The 15,349-nt window shown below is 42.4% G+C and overlaps 1 protein-coding gene across 2 annotated transcripts in view; it reads left to right on the forward strand.

Annotated features, from left to right (window-relative positions):
• The first annotated feature begins 792 nt into the window (after nt 1–792).
• Nucleotides 793–15,349, forward strand: part of LOC109475300 (prostaglandin E2 receptor EP4 subtype-like) — a 30,032-nt gene continuing 15,475 nt past the window's right edge. The window contains exon 1 of one of the 2 annotated variants that reach the window (XM_019775912.1): nt 793–869. The gene's annotated coding sequence lies outside the window, so the exon portion shown is untranslated. Of the gene's footprint in view, nt 870–10,235; nt 10,290–15,349 lie in introns of those variants that run through there. The other variant, XM_019775913.1, reaches the window with a different exon arrangement.

Here is a 15,349-nt window from a genome sequence, read left to right on the forward strand (position 1 = left end):
CTTGTGGGGAGAATGGTTTTCTTACTACAAGAACAGTTAGATCTTAGTTCAAGAAATATTTCCTTGCGTGGAGAATGGTTTTCTTGCCACAAGAAGAGTTAGATGTTAGTTCAAGAAATCTCTTCTTGTGGGGAGAATGGTTTTCTTACTACAAGAACAGTTAGATCTTAGTTCAAGAAATATTTCCTTGCGTGGAGAATGGTTTTCTTGCCACAAGAAGAGTTAGATAATAGTTCAAGAAACCTTTTCTTGTGGGGAGAATGGTTTTCTTGCTACAAGAACAGTTAGCTCTTAGTTCAAGAAATCTTTTCTTGTGTACAGAATGGTTTTCTTGCCATAAGAAGAGTTAGATCTTAGTTCCAGAAATCTCTTCTTGTGGGCAGGATGGTTTTCTTGCTACAAGAACACTTAGCTCTTAGTTCAAGAAATCTTTTCTTGTGGGGAGAATATTTTTCTTGCTACAAGAAGAGTTAGATCTTAGTTCAAGAAATCTTTTCTTGTGTACAGAATGGTTTTCTAGAAAACTTAGAAATTCTTACTGCAAGAATAATATTCTAAGGGTGTTTAGTTCAAGATATATAAGAAAAGAAATCTTACCACAAGAAAAATATGCTAAAATGCAGTTTCTTGAAATTCTTGTCTCATGGACAAGATTTTTTTCTTGGGTGAAGAATAATTTTCTCAGTGGAAGAAAAGTTTTCTTCTCTGAAGAAAAACAAGATTGGCATTTTTGGTAGTGTAGTGGCAACTCGGAAGCCAAGGTAAACTCTGAGTCTACGACTGTGCCACAGTCTCTGTGTACTGGCGAAAAACACGACGAACTTCAATGGTGAACTTGCAATGCCGGTGGTCCTAGAGTCGAGCCACAGGTATAGTAACTTACTGTCACTTGTAACTTGGTTGTATGTCAACATTCGTTTGGAGCACAGTATGTTTCTCTCCCCACAATTACTACGTACAGTAATATAGTATATAAGAGTAGTACTAAGATATTGTAGAAAGTAATGTAAAGTATAAAGAGCTGTAGTGCTGTACATAATTTACCAATCGAGCCACGGGTATAGTAACTAACTTACTTACCGTCACTTGTAACTTAGTAGTACGTCAACATTCGTTTGGAGCGCTAGCACAGTATAGTTTACCTCTCTCCACAATTACCACGTACAGTAATCTAGTTAAAGAGTGGTCCTAAGATATTGTAATGTAAAGTAAAGAGTTGTACATAATAATTAAGCCAAGGCCACCTCTTATGCTGTACAAAGGTTTTAGCCAGGCCCTTTGTGTGGTAAATCTACTTTGTTTTGCCTGCCTGCAATCATTCATGTGTCAATAGTGACGCCCAAATACCCTGCCATTTCAAAAGCCTCAGACTGCTATTTATGGCTTAAGGCATTACAGATCTTATCTTGATGTAATGATATAATTTGTTGGCGGTAATGTGCCGAACCGAGCTGCTAACGTTGAACATGACCACAGTTTCCTGAGGGTTTCTGGTCCTGAGAAATGGTTCTATTTCTGTGACATGACAGAGGACGGCCCGCCCACACGCCGGCTCGCCATCAGGAAATGATTAATCCAGAAGCCTCTGCCTGGCACAGTTTAGTCCAACTAATCTCAAATCAGACTCCCACGGTGGTGTGGCATCCAATCGGCCAAGCAGTGTCCGAAGTGGCTAGTGAATAGCCTCTACCAGGCTTCGGGAAGAGTCTGGAAGGAGTAGAAATAAAATTATATTACCATGGAAGTTGGGTAGCGCTGAGATAACAGTTTGGTAGCGGTAAAATGTTCTCTCAGCGCGACCCCACTCCCCTGGTATGTTTTTTGTCGTTCTGGCCGATCTCTACTCTTTCCAGCCGCTTCCTGGAGCCTGGTAGAGGCTAGCTAATGGACACTGGCAAGTTGCCCATTAGATAGAGCCTTGCCAACGTAGTATCTGCTTGGATATTAATTAAGCCTAACAGGTAAACCTGAGGTAAACATAATTAAAGGCTTGTGCATATCTCCGGAACTCGTCGTTTTGTCTAGCGCCAAGAAATTCGACTTGGAAAAAATGCGCCTCGGGGCTTGAAGCCACGTACTGCCTTCCAAGCTGACAATATTGTCGAGGAAAACAAGCTTGGATAGGATGAAATTCTGTTGTTGCAGTGATCATGAGTATTTATGGAAGTAAGCCATATCCCAGGGCATAGCATGGGTGACGTAACCCAACCGCCCTGTTGTCTGTCACAAGCCTGTCGGGAGCTCTTAGAATTTAGAATTCCTCGACGTGACATTATCAATGTCGCTCGGACCTGTTTTGTGTATTTTCTCACCTACCCCTTACCCTTAGAGCGTCACAGCGGACACTGGGCCAGTCTTTGAGCCAGGAAGTACATATATGTACAGCCAAGGTGCGCCAAGTTCACGGCGATTGAAATACAAACGCAGCTGAAGACACGGGTCTTGTTTCTACAATCAACTCGTGTCAACATAATGAAGGCTAGAAGCGTTTTAGATGGAGAGACAAGATAAGAGTGACCTGTGACAACATTGCACGTGACGAGACTACAGAAATGTTGCTACTACGAAAGTTACTCACAGCTCTATTCTAGGTTTTGCTGGTTCCTTATTTCCTACATGTCCTTAGGGCTAAAACGCTTGGCTGTGTGTAAATCAAATAAGCAACCAAGCGAATGAATTACTAAGTAAGCCCCTATCCACCCCATATTTCAAACGTTCGTAAATTAGACAGGGAGCTTTTGTTGGAGTCGGTATTACATGCACACGTATGCTCGAGCCCCGGGTAGGCTTAGTGGAGTTAATCACTGGAAAGAATGTGTTTTGCTGTACTTGTAAGGAAAGACTTGTTGGAACGAACTTCTGTACCTGTACCTGTATCTGTATAGCCGGTATAACGGCTTTCGGCGTAACACACCAGCTTCGCAGGCACGCGGCGCGGCGGCAGCTGGCTACATTACACCCAACGACTTGTTACACCCTTGAACATCTAACTCAAGACATTGTTTAAAGCTGTCTAATGACAATGCCCCTACTGTACTTGGTGACAGTGAGTTCCACTCTGCGATAGTTCTAGGACAGAATGAATTTTTGAACACCTCAATCCTTGGTTGATAACTCTGGTACTTGAAGGCATGGCTATTTCTTGTCAGAAGACACTAGAGCCCCTTAGTCTAATAATGTCTGTCGTTTCTAGTACACTACGCAATGTTTCTAAATCTTGCTCTTTGATTTGACTTACTTCATTTGTTCGGTTGTATGAAGACATATGACCAGGGCTAGACAACTAGCCGGAGGGCTAGCCATGAACAACGCTCTTGTTAAAACAATTTCGTCTTCTCTTGATCATATGTGCTGTTTTTGTTTCTCGTGGGTGATGGTGGTACTCTGAGTCTATCTAAATTCCATCAGAACTTCCCAAGTCTCCCTCCGTGTTTAACGATGTTCTGGGAAACGTCGTGATAATGAGGAGTAATAGTTGGTCGTCATGCTCCGCTTTTAGCCGTGAAACATCACACAAGCTAGCGGGTCAGACAGAGAAAATACACACCCTGACACAGAACAGGGCAGACCTGGACGATATCAGACCAAACCACCATACACGGCTCGCGAGTCTGTCTAGTTTCCTGGACCTAGTACCTGGCTATGGTTTCTACGGATTTTTCCACCATCTAGTCAGAAGTCCGGATTGGGACTTTTAAGTTCGTTGACAAGGTATGTTTACAAATGTTAACGTTGTAGATAAGATGCGTTTCATAAATACACAATTTAGGACCTTGTTAGCCTTGGGTGCGGCAAACTGTACTCTCTAGCGGCATGTTATCTCTCTATTTGGCCCTAATTTGGCCAATTTCTGCTCTTTCCTGGTAGTGGCTAGGACCTGGTCACATAGTGGTTGTACGATCGCAAGTTGGGGGCATTCTTGGATTAGTCTTACGTATGTCGCACGATATTCAACTGCCTTGTTAAAGTATTAGATCCTTGTCGAGGTACTCTTAAGTTGGTTCTGTCATAGTCGGTAAAGTTTACAACATCAATAATCGCACGACGTACTACGACTTACGGTGATCGCGTCTTTACTCCCAAACAAGAGGGCCATTTCACTTTACTGTTCATAAACTTGTTAATTAAGATTATCTATTACCAAGATTATGTAGATGTTTAGGGATATGATTACTTTTAAAAGATGAGTGTGATAAAACGTGAAGATGATGGGACCATTTCATTAACCTTTCCAGTACACTACCTGTAGTTTTCCTGCGGGAACAGTCCTTAAAACAAGGAAAACAGGAAAGAGGAGACATAAAACATGTTTATAGTCGCTGTGGATCGGATCCACACTTTAACGAGCACATCCTTGTTTGCCGGTGTTTTTAAGGTTATGGTAGCGGGTGCCTGTCAGGTTAGGGTCAGGTTTTAATGGACCGGCCTTATTTCAAACATCGTTAGAACACCACCGATGTTTTGGAAACCTCTTGATCGTCACTCTAATCATTTCCACCTCCCTGTCTGCTACTAGCCTGGTTACCAGACCTTTTTACTTCCCGAGTCTATCCTCTCCGTAACTGATTGCGGAGAGGATATAGAGCTTAAATAGGTCTGGTAACCAGGCTAATCTACTAAAAGAACTTCTAGCTTGGAGAATAAAAGGTAAAGGTAGTCTCGTAGCCTTTTATTCGGTCGTAGGGCAGTTGGTTGTCATGTCTGGGGCACAATACTGGAAGACATAGCCCATCCCTCTCCTTCCACTGCCTTTTACCTCCCCAACTGAAGTCAGGTACCCATTTTACACTTGGGTGGACTGAGCGTATTAACACCTTTACAAGTCGCCCCTGAGAAATAAGAGGAACTATTTGAACAACATATGCAGCCTATATATTGAACTAACGAACTTATGGCCCACGTATAATCCATTGTATACACATTTACGGCCCACTTATAATCCATTGTATACACATTTAAGCCGTGTGTTAGGACGTAATACTGACTTGGGACAGAAAAAGCCTGAAACATTGGCATTTAAAATACGGTTAACTACATTAGATTAGGATAAATACGCGGGTGTATATATTTGCCTTGTCACAACTGTAAATACACGGTTTACACAGCATTTAGCGTGACTAATATTTTGCCCACATGGCCCAAACACTGTTATCCTGTCCCTAATGTCCTGTAAGGGTGCGTAATGGTGTGTACCTGGTAAACATCAGCTGATATCATCCTAGAGTGTTGCCCGGGCATTGAACCGATGAGCTCGTACATTCATGATGTGTTACTGCACTTGTGACAGGATACAACCCTTATTACTCTTGATGTGTTTGTAGATATATCTACCCCCAGTGGGGAACATGTCCCATATAACTTCCGAACCGGATAATGAAAAAGTGGAGAAACATGACGTTTCATATTACCTTTTAGCTAACCAGTTTCCGATTCTAAATCGGTCTATTCAAGGAGGTTAGATCTAAACGAAGGCATGTTGGAAACTGCCATGCCCATTTTATATTGCTTTGTGGCCACCGTAAGATCTGCTTGGAGATTGTACATTAGAAAGCATAGGTGATAAAGATTGTATTGATAAGAAATGCGCTTCCCCAAAGTAGCACATGTTGGTGGATTCATAGGACATTCAAACTCTATCTACATTGTTAGTGACGCTGAAGAAGAGTGGTGGATGTCACACGAAACGTCCGGACATTATCTCCGTAATTTATTAAGTAGTAGAGTAATTTCCTATGAGTATTGTTTATGCTGAGGTCATATTTCCAAACCGGGGCCCGTCCGGACAGTCCTATGGAACGAAAACTATGATATAAAAGACAACAAGCACAAAAGCACAAAAAAGTTGAAAGAATTGATGATGGGAACTTTTGCGTATATTGTTAATATGAATTGTCAATCTTTCATCAATCAAAACAGCCCAACCGGGCCACGGTTTGGAAATGTGACCTCAGCATTACCTGGATGTCTATGAGCATATGTGGGCGGATTGTTTGTAAGGCTGTACATGTATGACTGGTATTTGGGTGTAACTTATAAACGGAGAACTGCTATTGTTCACGGCTTGTGTTAGGGGAAGGGCGCGAGCAGGAAGTATGGTCTATACTGATAAGAAAGTGACACATCGTCCAAATTTAGCACTTCAAACCACGACCACCTGTTTGCACATAGGATAAACATTTAACACGCCAGGACAATACAAACGCGTTCTAGTCCATTATCATGTACTGTATACACTGTTTAGGTCGTGTTGGGGGTAACACCACTCGCTTTCAACTGCCGATTTTGTCAACTCTCTTTGATTTAAAGTTTCTTCACTACTGACTCTTTGCGAGACGGAATGTTCTCTATGCTAGCTTCGGAAAACCCAATTCAGTAAGTACAGGTATGTTTTAATGTGTGTAGTTTTACAATCTAGAGAAGTGATACAGGGATGCAAGGACTTGATTTGTGCACGAGTACATGATTCCTGGTAGCTTTTCAGCCTACAATACACAATAAGCTTTTTTGTGTGAATGTAAAATTCCAAATCAAAGAATTTTACGGTATGACGTGGCCGCATTCGTAGTAAGTCGTTGTACTTCTAGTATTTTTATCTCGTACCACTCAAAAGTAAGTCGGCCGTGGAAAAGCTATCTTATAGAAGAGCGTAATTTACACGACCCACTGCCTCTACCCTTCCCAGTTGGTCCGTATTTTACCGTACAGCTAAGCCCGCCCGACGCTCGGCCACGGTCCATTAAAAACTACCCGGCAGTAATGGACCGGTATGGCGCGTTGTCTATGGCTCTTTCTCCGCTGATTTGTCCGTATTATCACGGGACCACCCGTGCCTGCATCGGGGTTGTACTGTTATTATGTTCACTTACAAAAGGCCAACGTTGTTCCAGACTTAATTTAGTAGATCTGTAGTGCAATTTATTCAAAGTTAGCGTGTATCTCTCTCTTTTAATGGACTTATTATTGCACTCTTGAGAGATAAGTGCACAGTGCACAGACGAGACATAGCTTGACTACATCACGATTCTAGCAGCTCTTCGACTGGTCAAACTCAGGCCCCGGACAGCAAGAGATCGTGTAACACTAGCCTCTACCAGGCACTTAGCTCCCCTGCCATGTTATCTGTCCATTTGGCCAATTTCTGCTCTTTCCAGCCACTTCCGTAGCCTGGTACAGGCTAACAGATTGCGACGGTTGTGCCTTTTTAATAACTCTCACGCCATAACCTGGAATCCAGACTTTTACCGGGAACCTGGGGCCACTTGTATAGACCCTGCCAACAGTCTGGTTTCCAGGCTATCACGCCTAGAGCTCTACGAAGTTTTAAGGCCCTCTTTTTCCCGTCTCACGACACGAGTTATGCCCACGAGTTATGCCCCTCTAATAGTGATTATACAGCATCTGCAGACGGCCTGTCCATGCTTTACAAGTACCCAGGGTACTTAGGTGTTCCCAGGCCACTTCCATCACACGTGTAGTTCCGCTGAACATCCTGTTTCCACGATCGTCAGGAGAGTTAGGGTGGGCGGGCTGGGTTCTCTGAGGGAAAAATATCTGGCAGCTTCTGATTTCACCTATACCTCACGACCTGGCTTATGGATGGTGAACGAACGTGTGTATGTCATGTTTGCCTCGAAGGATCTGGACAGACTTTTCTGGACTTCCCCAACCAATGCACGAAACACCATCTTTAAGCACATCTTAAGGTACACGTAAAGGTGCATGCTAGGTATGAAACGGAAGCTTTACGCAAGCTAAGGTGTGGTAAAAGAATGCATTTTTGCAGCGAACCTCCTTGCCTTTTCAAAGTAGAAGAAGTGAGGATATGGGGCGGATGGATACAAGAGAAAAGCAGTTTACTGTTGTCAGCTGTTCTCGGAATTTAAGATTGTCACCCCTGTTTTCTTTGTATATTTCTGGGGCAGACTCTTTTGGTTCTATTGTGCAAAAGAATTTCTGAGATTGAAATATGGGAAAATACTTAAATGAGCCCTTGTTTCAGTGTATTTAACTATAACCTTCAATTGCCAAACGTAATGGTGAAATCTGCCCTCTACTTACACCATTATTGTGCAATCATTACGTTACATCCCAAATATCTGACAAACATGCTCCAAGGTTTTACGAAGTACAAGGGTGAGGTTGAGAGATTAGGGATGCACTTGATCTCACAAGCGGCAAGTCTGTGTCTTTAGACCCTAACTACATTAATTACGGAACATCTCAGAGAGCTGAGTGAATGGAGGAGGGCGGAAACTACGGAAAATCAACTTATCTTACACACGTTAATTAGATTACACGGTGATGTTTCAATAACTTATTACCGTTATGATTTCATAAGTGAATTTTGTTTGTCGGATGGAGTCAATCTTGTCTGGTTTGTAGGCGACTAATTCCATGGGATAGGGGGAAGTCTGAGTCACAGTGTTTGTATTTGTAGGAATGACGGATAAATTTTCCTTTTTTTTATTTCTATGTAACTTTATATATGCAGATGAATACATTTAAATCTGTAGTTTGTCTCTGGGCCCAATTTGCCTTTTTTTTAATTCTATCTCCAGGATAAATTCTTCTAATTACTAAATGGAAAACAATGCTTGATTTATCATTGCAATATTTATCATAACAATGCTTGATGAATTATTTCGTGATTCCCTCGATATCTAATGTACAACGAAAAGGCCCACGCCCTTGCTGCTGCGTTTTTATATGAATCTGCATTGATGATGATGCATTTTTAGTAAAATGTTTTTCCGCAAATATGAAGTTTTTATATGTAACGTTATATGCTATGTGACTTTTGTATCACAACAATGTAACGTTAGCTCTTGTAATGTATCCCCTACCAGACGAAACCACTTACGAAAATTAAACGCATCATGACGGAAATTACGATGGGTGTGTCGTCACGCCTTATCATAATTGAAATCTAACGCAGAGTGATGATTAATAGCCAATCAGGCGCTGCGCGAACGTTCGATCGAGGGTTCGAACCTGGTTCGAACGAACGTTAATTCCCCATCACACATTCAGAACCTCCCCCCGAGCAGCCGAGCACCAACAAGGTTGGCTAAAGTTCGGGAGTAGTCTGACCAGATAGATTTATGTTTTGTGTGTAAACCAGACCTTAGGCGACACCTAACTTTCTATACGAATCGAATTCGAGTTAAATTTGTGTCAAATTTCACTATCAGCAACGCCCCGACCTAGCCCCGAACGCCAGCCAACCAAGGCCGAACCTTCCGTCCACTACTACTACTACTACATCCGAACAGTGGCTTTCCGTACGTGTGGCTGTAACATCTTTTATAGCGCCACCTTACAGTTGGTACAGTATTGCAAGCCAGACTAACTACGTCTCGAATTCGAAGCACTGCATACATAGCTATCTAAGAAAACGTCAACACTACCAGCTGTTTCTGCATTGCCCTTTTAAAAAGGAAACGCAACAGTAGATATCAACAGTTTATATTCGGACCCACCGATAAGTGTTGGTACTTAACCAGATGTTAGGACCGGTTGTGTCTCTCAAGATATGACACTATAGTCGTTTCTAAGAACCCTTTGTTCTTGGTTGTACAAGTTGCCCTGCCTTTGTCAAGTTTTATGGATTACAAACAAGGTAATAATGTTCTATGATTATCTTTTGTGTCACTGGTAATGATACTAGCCTATACCAAGCTTCAGAGGCGACTGGAAAGAGTAGAAATTGGCCCAATAGATAGATACCACGACAGGGGAGTTAGTCTGCTAAAGGAGTACAGTTTACCGCTCTGAAAGACAAACTGTACTTCTTTTTAGCGGTCCAACTTCCATCACATTTTAACTGAAAATTTGTTCAATTTCTACTCTTTCCAACCGCCTATGTAGCCTGGTAGAGGCTATCCTACTACAAGCTTCTCTCTCGTGCAACCGATATCTTCTATGACTTATATGTCACGAAATGTCTTCTAGCAAGACGAAAACCATTCACGAAAATTAGCAGGAAATCCTTACTCCAATTCCTACCCTGGGAATTATATGCCACGTGCTGTGGTCACATATATCAGATGTAATCAGGCCTGGGAGAACTCTCCAGTTACTGATACTGTAAAACAATTTCTTAGTAATCGACTGATTGACTTCATGTTGCGTGTGCCTGCTGTCACGTCGAACAATCCCACATTATTTATAACCGATGACTCTTGAGATAAGGGGTATAAAATATTGATAAGACTCGTACCTGTTGAGTCGGGAGAGTTTTCAGTCCGACGGGTGGACGGTGGTCTGCTAGCTGTGTTGCAGTCCGTATGGTAAGGTCTTCACAGTGTTTTGTCGTGTTGTTCTGTTCGCAGACGTTTGTTGATCGTTGTCTCTTATTCTGGTGTTTTGAAGTGGACAGTCTCCCTCTGTGAGAACATGAGAGAAAGATAAGATGCCATGCCAGGTTGTTAGCATGTTTGGTTACAATTCTTTTTGAGCATCCGTAGATGTCGGTCGTTTATGTGGTAGGGTAGGGTGTGTGTGTGTGTGTGTGTGTGTAGGGTAGAAGATGAACAACTATTTCTAAAGGATAGGTAGATCGTATCCATCCATATACATGTATGCTTACTATATTCCAACTATTACTCCGTTATGTATCATTGAATTGGTGACTTTGCACTCTGAACATCCATCCTAGATAAGATACTATCACTTTGGTGGACACTCACAGGCTTTACGGCGTAATTTTGGAGAGAAATTCGAGCTTTAACAAGCCTACCATCTCATGAGTCATTACTAGCTCTATCTCTCTCTCTCTCTCTAGAGACACCGAAATGTTCCAAGCACAGGTTATTCGTCCCACTCAACGTATGAGAAGGAACAAGGCGGTCCTTCATTCGTGGTTCCAAAATTACACCATCCTCTCCAGCGATATGGCTTATCTTAAGTACACTAAGTACACTCCACATTCTCGTGTTGCGTTAGTAAGTAGGGCGTTAGAAAAAAAAGTGCAAACAATGGTCCCCATGTCTTTCCTATGTCGTTAATGTCTGGGAAGGTAAAGAACACATTCGTATCTTTTTACAGGGTCTGTTATAAACACAAGAATTTCGGCTCTACAAACAGTACGATGTTGTTGATACACCTGATCGTTTCGTATTTTTCATCCACTCTATATATATCAGACGATGATCTACTAGTATCCCATTCCTTCCATCCCTATAGGTTTGCCATTGTCGTCTTCCAATACCTAGATTATATGACCTACTAAGACCTTGTCTAGAGTATATCTGATTCCTATCCTCCACTAAGATCGAATTTGGCGATAAGAAATGTTAGTAGGTTCTGCCCTACCCTACCATACCGAGCATGCGTGGCGATACTACACAGGTCATCAGGTTAGTGACCTCTGTCCTGTCCCACAGTCCTCTGCGGCTGAACGTTCTGCGTAGTTCATGCCCATATAGGTTGCTATAGAAACGATGGAACACCGTACCCACTTATGGTGTCATTACGGTAAATAAATACCCAAAGTAACGGGGCCAATGATAAGGTAAATCCACGGGGTCATTAGAGGTCATTCGTGACGCAGGTGGTTCTGGGATCGTTTGTCTAAGTATGAGTCATGTTTGCCGATAGTGTTATCCACTTCACGTTACATTAGGCAAACTTTTTCATTATTCCTGCAATTTGTCATCGCGAAGCGTGCGCCAAATATGCCAATACTCATTACATGTGTACCGTCTGGGCAGCATATGTTGTTATACGGCACATGTCAGGGACAGGGCGTACTTGGACATAGTTTTAACAAATTTGAGCAGCCGTGACAGCAGTTATCAATCATAGTGTGACAGGTTGACTGGTGCGGTCGAAACATCACAGAAAGCTTGAGGCGAAGACGTATAGATTACCCTGGCGACTCGCCATAGTAATACAACCCGCCTTTTTCACCGCCCTTCGTGGGAGGTTACAGTCTAGTAACGTTGAACAGGTTGACTAGTCTAGCTTCACGCCAAAAACTGATGTACCGGCTACACAGATACAGAAAAACAGTTACTCAAGAAACTGGATATGATTTTGGGAACGGTGTCACCGACGAAAGGTAGCTCATGGTACCTGAAACGTCTGACCGTTTCCAAAATCAAATCCAGTTGCTTGAGTAACTGTTTTTTGCGTGTCTTATTACCTTAATGTCTAACCTTCATCGACGTAGCCGAGCCTTAATATGTCGCCACTTCTGACATCTTAAACACAGCTGCAAACGTGACTGCAGTTAGCAGATGACAGAGAAGTATGTACATATGGCGATGGACCAACACTGTGCAATATAACCTACTGCCACCGCGCCGCGTGCCTGCGAAGCTTGTGTGTTACGCCAAGGGGCGGTTATACAGGCAATACAGATACAGAAGCTGGTGTGTTACGCCGAAGGACGGTTATACCGGCTATACAGATACAGATATTTTACTTTTGTATGTGAAGGTGAACTTACTAGGTCAAGGTCGCGATATGTTCCAAAGATGGGCAGTCCCTGTCTGTGTTATGTCGGACCTTGTGTTGTATAGTATAGTCCCTTGGGATCATCCTGTGAACGTCTTAATCCAAACTAAGGTCTCGGTGCTTCTCCTCAAATTGTTTTGCTTACCCCAAAGTCACTCCGAAGTCTCAGAGAGTTTAAAGGCGCGTTAGTTTGGCAGCACTTAGCGCATACCGGAGTGTAGGCAGCATGTGTTTGGATGGCCCCGCTTCAAAGTCCCAAACCCTGGGCCGGTCTGTCGTCCCGGAGTTATGCCATCACTCAGGAGATCTCAGGAGTTTGGTTTGGGTACAGGCGGCTGACGAGGGGCATGGGCAGAATGTTTACGGGGTTTTTAACGCGCTGAAATGTTACTGTTTGATGCCCGATGCTCTTTATACTCAGAAACCGTCGAGTCGTAGCAAGAATGTCGTATCAAATGCCTCAGTCGTAATTAGCTATAGGAAAGGGCTATGGATATAATGGCTGGAGCGCAATTAGCTAGGGTGTAATGGTTTCTCTTAGGTACTTAATGGTTGGTTGATCTAGCTCTGCTGTTGATGTTTTGATGGATAATGAAAGACCAATATTGTCCAGGTTTAGTACCATGGTGGTCCAACTAACGTCTTAATAGGTGAAGGAAACAGTCGCTTTTCCTGTACCCCACAGAAAGACTTAACAGTAAGACTGTATCTGTCGTATAAGGCATTCTCTACTCGGCAACTGTTTCTCGTCTGTTCACGTTACTTTCATAGCGAATTGTGTCGCACGTGTTATGTTGTGGGTGGATATTAAGACCACTGACATTCTGTTTGTAAAAACCTTGGCATAGTCTCACCTCCATAGTAACTTAATCTTGAGTTGTCAAACCACTAATGAAACGAAAAACTGACATGTAGACCTACATATGACCCTGTCTATACAGAAAAAAGTAAAAAGGCTTCTATGGACAGCGTCTGAAACATAATATAAAGGGCGTTTCGTTGATTGTCAAAATGCTTTTCTGTTACATGTACCTTAAAAAACCCTTGTTTGATACTAGAAACCAATTAAATCAGAGGCTAATTCTGCTCACGGAGTGAAAGGCACGTTTATTTGGCAAGACGACAGATTCAGTATTATATTGTTATGTTTAATGAACCAACAAATTATATTAGTACATTGTAGCGATTTTCAAATTGTTCTACCACTCTACAACACTATATGAACGTAACAGGAGAAGTCATTAATCTTCAAGCAGACATTTGAAGGCAAAGTAATAACCACAAAGTAATAACCGTTTCTTTACTGTGGTTAGGAAGTCTTTGTGTGGACCTACAATGTATATGCTTTGTTAGACTCTGTTTCGTGCTTCATCATTAGAATGCCTTGCGTATCTCCTAGGCCTAATGAAGCGGTTTTACTGTCTAACGCCTTCCCCCGAAGTGAGCTAATCTCTAAGCAGATCCTAGGGTGGCAAAAGATCTAGACAGTCTAAAATTGGCCAGGCAGTGTATCCATTGACCAGAGGTTCCAATACGCCAGTGGATACTGCCTGGCCAATTTAATACTGTCTTTTTGCCTCCCTAGGATCTGCTTGGAGATTAGAAGTAAGCCCTTTCCGTCAACAGAGGCCAGACGTTAGTACCTCACGACTCGAACTCGAGCATGGACGTGTCTCATGTCAGATTTCTCACAAGCTTCGAATTCTGACGACTCCATGTTACCTATTTCTAACGTACTCTCAACTTTTCAAGTGTATTTTTTTCACCACGTTACTTTCTGAGAAACGATTTGACGTGCGTCATGACACTAATAGTGAGTCAGTGTACAGATCGCAAGTACCAGTAGAGTGGGCTAAACAAGCAGTTTTACCACCGGTACATAAACGTTAGTACAACACCTTTCCCCGTTCTCACGGTCGGGTTGACCACCAGAATGGCGGACGTGTCGCGGCTTTCCTTATAATAACCGATTGTAAGCAGGTGTTGTTTTCCCTAAGTCTTGAACATACACATAAAAATCCTCCAAGCAACGCTCAAGAACAAAGGTAATTATTATAAGAGGCAATGGTGTAAGGAGAAGTTGTTTTTCCTTAGTCTTGAACATACACATAAAAATCCGCCAAATAACGGCCTTAAACAAAGGTAAGAAGCAAGGCAATTAAGGGTGTAAGGAAAATTTGTTTTCCCTAAGTCTTGAACATACACATAAAAATCCTCCAAATAGCGCTCTTCAACAAAGGTAAGAACCAAGGGTCAGCCTTGTTTTCCCCAAGTCTGAAACATACACATAAAAATCCACCAAGCAACGCTCAAGAACAAAGGTAAGAGGCAATGGTGTAAGGAGAAGTTGTTTTTCCTTGGTCTTGAACATACACATAAAAATCCACCAAGTAACCCTCTTCAACAAAAGTAAGTTGCAAGGGTCAGCCGTGTTTTCCCTAACTCTGAAACATACACATAAACATCCACCAAGTAACGGCCTTGGACAAAGGTAAGAAGCAAAGGTGTAAGGAGAAGTTGTTTTTCCTTAGTCTTGAACATACACATAAAAATCCGCCAAGTAACAATCTTCAACAAAGGTAAGAACCAAGGGTCAGCCTTGTTTTGCCTATGCCTGGAACATACACATACAAACCCACCAAGTAACGGCCTTGGACAAAGGTAAGAAGCACAGGTGTAAGGAGGTAGTTGTTTTCGTTAGTCTTGAGCATACACATAATAATAACTATAAATCAGCCAAGTGACGCCCTAGAACAAAGGTAAGAACCAAGGGTCAGCCTTGTTTTCCCTACGTCTAGAGCACACACATAAATAATCCACCAAATAACGGCCTTAAACAAAGGTAAGAAGCAAGGCAATTAAGTGTGTAAGGAACATTTGTTTTTCCTTA

Source organism: Branchiostoma belcheri, unplaced genomic scaffold (genome assembly GCF_001625305.1).
Source record: "Branchiostoma belcheri isolate BF01 breed outbred unplaced genomic scaffold, Haploidv18h27 scaffold33, whole genome shotgun sequence".
NCBI lineage: Eukaryota > Metazoa > Chordata > Leptocardii > Amphioxiformes > Branchiostomatidae > Branchiostoma > Branchiostoma belcheri.